Genomic DNA, 8,462 nt, shown 5'->3' with positions numbered 1-8,462 from the left:
CCATGACTTGACCGTTACCTACGGAATAGTTGGCAGGAAAAACTTGGCAAAATCTCCTCTAATTAGGTGTTCTGATAATCTTCTAAATCCCCTGCAGCAACCTCCCGCATTTCCTCGGACCTTCCAGAGCTACGATCTTCTCTGACATTTACTGGATCTTCCTCTCTGCCTGGTAGACTTCTCTTCCTCAAAAGGAAGATGAAATGGAGCTCACCTGCGTACCAAGTGCGTTGTCTTTAACACACAGGTGCATAAACATCGATGCACACATACATCGTCTCATGTGGATGGAAACCAGCTGGAATCCATTTGTCAGGAAGTGCCAAGCATCAGTTGGTCACAGGACTTGAAACCTCCCTGTGTGCTGAGACGAGTCCATTGATTGTTCGTTGATGATGCTCCCAGTAATGCATGAATTTGATCACTTGTCCATAAAGACACTGTGGGACTCACATTTTCTAAACTCAGAACAAAGGGGGAGGCAGAGGAACACGGACAGCTTGACCTTCCTGCTGAGCAGTTCTCTTCCCTGTCCCCTGCCTGTCCCACTGCTCACCTGCACTGTCTAGCACACCAGCTAGTGCTCCCTGTTATTTCCCATGTGGAAACAGATCCAGGAAGGGCCACATGTGTTGTGCACTGAGGGCTGGGAAAGAATTTGCTCCCAAGGAGCATTTTCTCTAGAACTAGCTCCTTTCAAACATTGTCAAGACACTATATTCGCCTCATATTTATTATGAGCCATTGTGAAGGTGAAGGTCAATCTTGTTGACTACTCCACTGCAATATTCAGTAGTCAGACCACGAGGCCAACTGAAGGTAACTTTTCATGCAAGGGCCCCCTGATCATTTTAATTGTGGTAAAATTGTATCAACATTGTATATATTTCAAGTATGCAACACTCTAATTTGATATTTGTATATACTACATAGTGATCACCACTGTAAATCTAGTTACCACCTTCCCTCACCAGACAATGGTTTCTTTTCGTCCATTTTACCTTTTTCCATTGTGGTAACCACCAATCTGTTCTCTGTATCTGTGAGTTTGGTTTTTTGTTTTCTTTTGTTCGTTTGGAGTTTTTTTTATATGCCTTACGTAAGTTGTATCATATGGTATCTGTCTTTCTCTGCCTGACTTATTTCACTTCAGCATAATACTTCCAAGGTCTAGCCATATCGTTGCCAATGGCGAGATTTTCTTTTTTTGTGGCCGAGTAATATTTCATCACACAGCTGAACAGCGTGGGACCAAACTGTGCAGGTTCACTTAATACAAAGCTATACTGTGTATGTATTTCCTCTTCCTTATGATGTTCTTACTATCATTGTCCTATTTCTAGCTTACTTTATTACAAGGATATAATATATAATACATATAAATCACAAATGTGTATTAACTGGTTGGTTATGTTACTGGTAAGACTTCTGGTGAGGCTATTAGTAGTTAAATTTGGGGGTGGTGTGAAGTTTTACTTGGATTTTCTAAGTATAACTTCACACCACATATAAGACCACAAGATAGTTACTTAACCTCATGGGGATATTTTTGTTTTGTATGTTGTATAATTTGCACTGGGGATTGGCTATGAACCCTGCATTGTTCAAGGATGAATTTTATATATATAACTTGTCTTCTTTATCCATTCATCCACTGATGGACACTTATATTGTTTCTATATTTTTCAGTTGTAAATAATGCTGCAATGAACATAGGGGTGTATATATTTTTTCAAATTAGTGTTTTTGTACTCTTCTACTGAATAGGAGCAAAACAGATATGTCACACAGTAGTTCTATTTTTAAGTTTTTAAAAAATTTTCCATACTTTTTTCACAGTGGCTGTACCAGTTTACATTCCCATCTAGAGCACTCTTATTATTGGAGTCAGGATTTATTTGTGAGCATTAGGAAGCCTTTGTATCAATAATATGATTTGGAGGCTCCTTCCCTCTCCCATAGTCACTTCCCCACTGAAAAATTTCAAGTCCATGTTCGCCCAGGGCCTTTCCATAAGTCTTGCATCCTGGGAAATTCTTCTATTCAGAGCAAACCATTGGTGGTCACTCTAGCCTCTACATCTTCCTAAAGGAGTAAATGATAAAAGTTCCTTAGACTTAGATTCTGAAAATCTGAATACAGGTTCCAGCATCATCACCTACCATCCCCCTTATCTTATGCAAGTCACTAAATGTCTCTTTTTCTCATCTGCAAAATAGGGATAGTGCCAACCTCACAGGGTAGTCGCAAGATTATATTAGAAGCTACAGATATTATGATCATCAAGGCAGGGACAATTAATATTTCATCTTAGTAACCCTGAATGAATGTTTGTGAACATACTTTGTAAAACATAATCATGTAGCTGAGATGCTGACAGTATTATAAGAATGCATTCTTCAAATGCTTTTCTATCCAATTCTACCCAATAATTACAGCTCTGTGTGAATCACAGTCTCCTCTGTGAAACCTCTCAGCTCATAGCCACAGTGTGTTCTCTAGCTTTTAAAGAATCCTAAGTCATGAAGACAATTAAGTCATGGAAGGGCTTCCCATCTCCAACATTAAGAGCATGTGGAACCCTCTGACTTCTGAATGTCTGTTAGTTTTTTTGCAGTGAAACTAAGTGTATCTTATGCTTTTTGAAATAGTTCTGTAATAATATTACTAATCCTCCCCCACCAAAAAAGAGTTCAGAAACAGAATACTATCAGTATTCTGAAGCCCCCTCCCAGATGTTGGCCTCCTCCAACTCCCCAAAGAAAGTCAAATTTTGATTAACATCATGGATTAGTGTTGCCTGTTTATGAACTTTATATAAAAGAAACCATACTGCACATCTTGTGGTCTTAAGTTCATGGAATAAACCTTGGCTCTGCCACTTAATATTCAGGTGACTGTGGGCAAGTTACTTAATCTCATGGGCATATTTTTGTTTTATATGTTGTATAAACAGGTTCTAGTTGAGTCATCTAAAATGTTATTATAAAAGGGAAAAATATTGAGTCTATACTTGAGTAACACCAAAGCTGTATGCCACCAGAAGTTTGTACAATATGATAAATCTAAAAAAAAGCTATGCTCCCAGTTGCTAGATGCAAACACATCAGAACTGTTCAAGTTAAAAAGGCTGAGATTACCAAGTGCAGGTGAAAACGCAAAACAACAGGGATTTTATACATTGGTACAACCACTTTTGACAACTAATGATATCATATCCATGTTGAAATCCACCTATTCTAGGACCAAACAATTTTATTCTAGATACAGACCAAACAGAAATGCTTGCATAAGGGCAACTAAAGTCTGAACAAGAATTCTATGGCAACATGATTTGTAATGTCCCCAAACTGGAAATAAGTCAGAATTTTATCATTAGGAGAAGGGAAACATTGCTTTATAGTCATTTGATGGAATATTATATGGCAATGAAATGAATCAACTATTGTAACAAAGAGACACAAAAATACGTGCAATATGGTTTCTTTTGTATGAAGTTCAAAAACAGGCAACACTAATCTATGATGTTAATCAAAATATAACTTTCTCTGGAGAGTTGGAGGAGGCTAATGTCTGGGAGGGGGCTTCCAAAATACTGATAGTATTCTGTTTCTGAACTGGGCAGTGGTTATATGGACATGTTCATTTTGTGATAATTTATTCAGCAGTACATTTAACAGATGTGTGTTCTTTTCTATACAAATATTAAATTTCAAGAAAAAGGACACATGAGCATACACCCATACACAGAAGGGTTTTAAGAAGAAGCGGGAGACCACAGTCAGAAGTGTGCTCTACGGCAAGTTTGCATTGGCTCCATTTCTTAAGGCTCATCTCTGGGTTTTGACATGTAAGTGGCCCTGGAAGATTCCCATTTCCCCAATCATCAGGGTAGCAGTAGTGTTTGACAAATGGCTGTGACACTGATTCTTCCCAGACTAGGTGCCTCATCCTTCTTCCTCTTAGAGAAATATTGAAGTATCACTCAATCCTGTGGAGTATTATTCTTGATTGGGAGGAGCAGCCAAGACTCATTGCCTCTGGAAACTTGCCCTAACCATTGGGCATCATAGAGATTTCTTAGCAAAGCATGATCATTCCTGGGATCAACTTAGTCCACTCAGTTATCACGTTTCCACTCTCCATCTATCTGCTACCTCCCTGTGGGTATAGACATGCCCATTACTCTGGCCTCTGTAGCCAACCTTGAAAAAACCTATCTTTTACAGCACCCAAAGTTTGAGGGTTTGGTTTTCTTCTGATTATTCTGCTGTTCCTTAGTTCTGGATTTAGCTTCAAGCTGGAGCCCCTAGTGGTCTTCTTTGAGATACCTGAGGAGAAGTCATTAACATAAGATCGCTTCCCCAAATTGGCCTTTTATGAAAACTCAAGCTAAAAATCTCCCCAGAGTCTTGTCTTCTCCTAGATTTTGATACTGTCATGCAAACTTGAAAGGGGTTTTGAAATGATGCAAATGAAAGGGCTAGTCTCAAAACAATCCAAAGCAAATAGCTTCTTTTAATGTCAATCGGTAACTACCTAATGAAGAGTTAATATGTAAATAACTATAGCAAAAGGAGATGAAATACAATAATAAGCTAGGTGGTGATTTGCATTGCTTTTAGAAGATCTGCCTCCATCCTTTAGTTTTTAACGTGGGACCTGCAGACTGACAGCCTGCATACCTAATGTGGCTCACAGATAGGTTTGGTTTGGCTTGCACAGTGTTTTAAAACTCAGAAACTCCACACTAAAACTTATACTTATGACTTCTCTTTAAAAACGGAAAGATTTGGCAATATCCCACACGTTAACAATTTCTGGAGCCACAGTTCCCATCACTTCACACCAGACTGCTTTACTCACATACATTGCTTGTCTGACCCCTTTGTAGGAGTTTGTGTTTTCTACCCTGTTGTGAAAGTACCTGTCTTCCCAGGGAAGTCCAATGAAAGGGGCACTGTAGCTGCCCACAGGCTCTGTTGATGGGGACTGGCTTAGGCAGCCATATTTTCAGTGAAGTTACCCCTCCCTCCATCCCTCTCTTCTCAGCTGTGGCTGACTTCACCAGAGATGGCACCTGGTGTGATGATGGCCCATCCTGAAGCTCGCCAGGGACTCTGGCTTGGCAAGGCAACATGAGCAAGGGAAATCACATTCTTCACTCAGAATGTTGGAATTAGAAAACTGAGTGCTTGTTGCCAACTAGTGGGGAAGAAAACTGAAGAGGTTATAAAATTGCTTAGAATTGCAGCAACCCAGAGGCCTGTGGAGTCGAGCTGTGGGGTGGGGAGAACCCTTTGAGAGGGGAATGGACCTTGTGCACCAAAGGAGGCAGAGATAAGACACCAAGGGGTCCCGCAAAGTTGAGCGTGAAGCTTTGTCCCTTGATGTCATTCTTAATCCTAGTTCTAGAGAGACATGATGTACTTGGTTTCCAAACCTTGGGTGGCTAAGCGTTAGGGGAAAGTTGCCCCAGTTGTCCTATAGCTACCCTTCATCTTATAGAAATAACACCCTGAATTTCCTTCGGGGAACAACCCCACCATGAGAGAAAAGCCATCTGAGAAAAAAGGCTGTCTGTGCCCAGGGGAGAGAAGACTCCCACCATGGACATTTCAAATGCTAGCTATTTCTCCAGAAATGGCTGTACCCATAAGAAGGCTCTCTAAGTCTTGTTTCAGAATATTTGCCTGTTATCTAAGGTACAATCAAGACATACAGTAATGATGAAAATGAATTTCACAAGCATTTACTGAGTATCTTTTGAATACCACCCACCATGGTAGGCACTGAGAGAGCAATAAAGATGACCCAAACCCCTACGCTCAAGGAGCTCATAATCCAATGGAGAAGAGCAAATGTATACTTACTGCTATAATACAACAACAGAATGAAATAAGCACTAAAGAACTGTTGATCACCACAGTCCTTAGGGAACAGATGTGTTAGGGGGTGCAGTTTGGTAACCTGCTGTCCTAGCAAATGAGGAGGGATGACAGAGGGAGAGCAACTTACAAGGAGGCACTGACAATGGGACATTGTTGATGGACACAAAGGGAGGAGAGAAAAGGAATAGCCCCTTCACGGGGACTTGGGTGAATGACAGCATGGAATGACAACCCATAGTTGTCATCACAGTGACACCAAACTGAATAGCATGAATAAGCAGGGGAGTAAGAGGTCCCTGTGGATTTGGATGGTCAGGGAATCCTTCCCAAGGTGAGTGGCTTTGAAGTTCACATAGAGTTTTAAAAAGGGTAAGAGGCAGCAAGGGAACTTCAGGAGAAAGAAACCAAAGGCACAGGAAGGTAAAGGAACAGTCCTTTGTCCTTTTGAGGGGCCATATGTGGGTATTTGTGGGGAGGAAAGAGAGAACAGACCAGCCTCACTGGAGTTGATAGTTCACAGCGGAGGGTGGTGGAAAAACACTGTTGATAAGACCGTCTGGAGCCAGCCTGTGGAAGGCCTTGGATTTCAGGACAAATGGTTTGGCCTTGATCCTGGAGGCAGTGGGAGCCAGAGAAGACTGGGGAGAGGGGGTGACTTGATGAAAGAGTTCCTCATTCATTAAAGAAAAGTACCAGCACAGCTCATTTTTCTCCTTAGAAAACAATCACAGAGTTTAGCTTTAAATGCACTTCCCCCCAACTCCATGAAAAGCATATACCAGCCCCTGCAGGGCTCCCGGGGGGAGTTCACGAGTTCAGACTCAAAGCACAAGATGTGTTTTCCTTGGCATTGAAGCATGTCTATGGGTGATGCATGTCCTCAAATGAGGACAGAGAGATATGGTTAAAAGTTTTATATCAGTTATTCTGACTCTCTCTTAATGCCTTTCCCCTCCACTGATCAGCCTCTGACTCCTCCACTGAAGGAGATCCTGAAAAAAACATGGCTGTAAGACAGATTGTATGCTCAGTAGCATGTGTGGTGTAGATGTGCAGGATAAAGGCTTTGCAGGAATTAACTACTGTTTTCTCAAACTTTCTAAGTCTCACTTGGTTGGCAGCAGTGTGTGGGAACACCTAGCATAGTGTCTGGCACATGGCAAAGACTCAACTAGAACTAATTAGTTACAATGCTATGATTCACATGGCTTTAGAGGGAAACTTTTAATGTATTTCTCCTTTTCTTTTCCCATCCTTCCTGCTCACTACGTTCTCACTATTTCTTCATTTTTCTTCCCTCCCTTTTCTTTTAGATTTTCAGTTCAGTTCATTCTTTTCTCTTTCCTCCCTCCTCCTCTTTCTTTTCTTTCTATTTCTTTGTAACTTCTTTTTTCTTACAGGAACTGGGAAAGACAAGGGTGTGTGGGCGGCCATGGCGTCCCTCCAAGGAAAGTGTGAGGCTTTGGGCAAAATAGATCTCTCATTTCTTCCAAACATAGGTCTAATCTGAACTCTCTCCAGGCTCTAGTCTTCAATCCAACTTCAGTGGTTTCAGTTGGACTCCATGGAAAGGGACCCCAGGGATGCTGTGTCGTTAGTCTTGCCTTGGAGAAAATCAACTTTCTGTGCGCCTACTTGTCTCGCAGATTGGGGCACCCGCATTCCCTCTCTTCAAGTCAATAGAGCCCAAGAGAGACTCTTCCGAGTGAAATGCCTGGCTGAAGAGAAGCAGGACTTCATTAAGAGTTTGATTTATCCCCAAATGATCTATTGTTATGCATCAAACATGTTTTCCCCACGAACCAGTTGGCAGGGACTGTGCAGATAAATTACTACAAGATGTAACCAGACAAGTTATTCAAAGGGGAAATGGCTCTGTGTGTGTGGAGCTCAGGAGAGCACATCTATAAACATGTGTTGGGAAATCAACTCCGTCTCAGTTTGCTGGAAGAAATGAGCTGCTGCCCCCAAACTACCAGCTTGCTTTGAGAGCCGACTGTTTTTTTGAGGTCATCGTCCCTTGCCTCAGTGGTAAGAATGCAAAAACAAGAGAAAGACCTCCTCTGAAGCATCTTCAAAGGGAAGGGAATACTGGGTTCTCCATAGGCAATTGTGAATTCTCTCCATAGGTACAAGTCATGTTAGCTAACCTTGTTTTACTGGAGAGAATGGGTTAGAGTGATTCTATCTGCATATAGCAACATCTAATTGATGTAATGATAGATTTTGAAAGAATATTAATATAAAATATAACATTCCATAATATAGCACATGCTGTGTAGTTTGATATGGAGGAAAAAAACCTGGGCATCAGGGAGAGGGAGGGCATGTAAATCCTACCTGACCATGTGCCACTTGCTAACTCCGTGACTCTTAGAAAGTTCAACTTCTCTGAGATTTCTTCTTCTTTTACAAAGGGGGACAGGCATATACTACTTACCTTGTGAATTTGGGTTTTTTTTAACACATGTACATACTCTATAACTAACTGCATTGTGACCAATTAAATTTAAATGAATTAAATTAAATTAAATGCAATGGACACTTTAGTTCCTCAGTCACATTAGCTGC

The sequence above is a fragment of the Artibeus jamaicensis genome, unplaced genomic scaffold (assembly GCF_021234435.1).
Source record: "Artibeus jamaicensis isolate MK-2021 breed Jamaican fruit bat unplaced genomic scaffold, CSHL_Jam_final contig_233, whole genome shotgun sequence".
NCBI lineage: Eukaryota > Metazoa > Chordata > Mammalia > Chiroptera > Phyllostomidae > Artibeus > Artibeus jamaicensis.
Note: the sequence above shows the minus strand (reverse complement) of the source record.